This window comes from Limulus polyphemus, unplaced genomic scaffold (genome assembly GCF_000517525.1).
Source record: "Limulus polyphemus unplaced genomic scaffold, Limulus_polyphemus-2.1.2 Scaffold2516, whole genome shotgun sequence".
Taxonomy (NCBI): domain Eukaryota; kingdom Metazoa; phylum Arthropoda; class Merostomata; order Xiphosura; family Limulidae; genus Limulus; species Limulus polyphemus.
In genome coordinates this window covers 57,355-58,567 of record NW_013668126.1, presented here as the reverse complement: position 1 = coordinate 58,567, position 1,213 = coordinate 57,355, and the positions used below count along the sequence as shown (strand labels likewise).

General features: G+C 28.6%; 1 protein-coding gene across 1 annotated transcript in view; it reads left to right on the top strand.

Moving 5' to 3' along the window:
- Positions 1-1,213, top strand: part of LOC106467176 (laminin subunit beta-1-like) — a 103,200-nt gene that overhangs the window by 46,659 nt on the left and 55,328 nt on the right. The window lies entirely within an intron of this gene.

Sequence of the window (1,213 nt, the reverse complement as noted above, 5' to 3'; positions counted from 1 at the left end):
CTTCAAATACCTATAGAATGATAGGTTTCTTTTTTGTGAGTGTAAAACACAAATACACCATTTCATTTCAATATATATATCATAAACACGGGTCTTTCTATGTAGTCTATCAGTCAATTGATTTATCCACTTTCTCAACAATATATTTCTAATTGTTTTGGTTGAAGAGTATAGTAGGTTATTTAGCTAGTTCTATGATTAGCTGTACTAGAATATGTAGTTAACCCTCTCCAGATGAGTCACAGGTCAAAGGCCATGTCATTGCATTTGTTGACTTATAATTAAAATTTTATTGACCTACTATTTCATTAATTTATGTCAATAAGTTTGGTGTCAAACTGTAGATTATAATAAAAATTTTAGTATTACACATTATTCAGTTTCTTAATTTAATAGTAAATATTAAAAAAACACAGTTAAACATCGATTCTTGTGTGTCACATGGTATGTTGAATGCAGCACTGGCTCAAATTAGATGTTTGTGATGTCAATATACTAAATCTATAGTTTCATACGAGTTAGGAACTTAAATTACAAATATTGACAAGCTAGAATATAAAATAAGAACCTTCTGCCTTTTATCTTTGCTGATATATTACTCATGTAATGAATCAAACATAGTGGCCCCACTCTCTTTCCATTTTTGGAAACGGTCCCTTATATACACTTATATATGACATGTGAATATCCATTCAATTACTCAGAATGTCCCCCAGTGACATTTATTTCTTTTGAACCAAGATTTCAAGGAGGTAGGTTGTGTCTTTAGTCTGCTCAAAAGTTTGTATTTTTTTAGCCCCAAATAGAGCTTAGTTACTAATGAATACTAATCGTGATAAATTATAGTGGAACTCTGTGGTATCGATATAGTAATTTATGATCTTTTGGTTATTCAAATGTATATATATATATAAAAGCAAAAAAAAATTATTTTGTTTCATATTGGCAACCTATGTCAAACAGCAACTGAATACAAAGGTCATAACTAGAAGAGATAATTGTTTGCTGCACTTCTTTATTTACTGTTTTATGTTTAAAGAAAAATAAGTTTAAGTGCTTATTTGTAAATAATCATAATCTATATACATATATAATGTATAATAATGGAAACATGACTGTATTTTACAAAATACTAGCCTACTAAAACACAGCCAAGACAGGTCACTTTGTAAGACTAAAGGTCAGTTTATAATATATGATACATAACATAAGA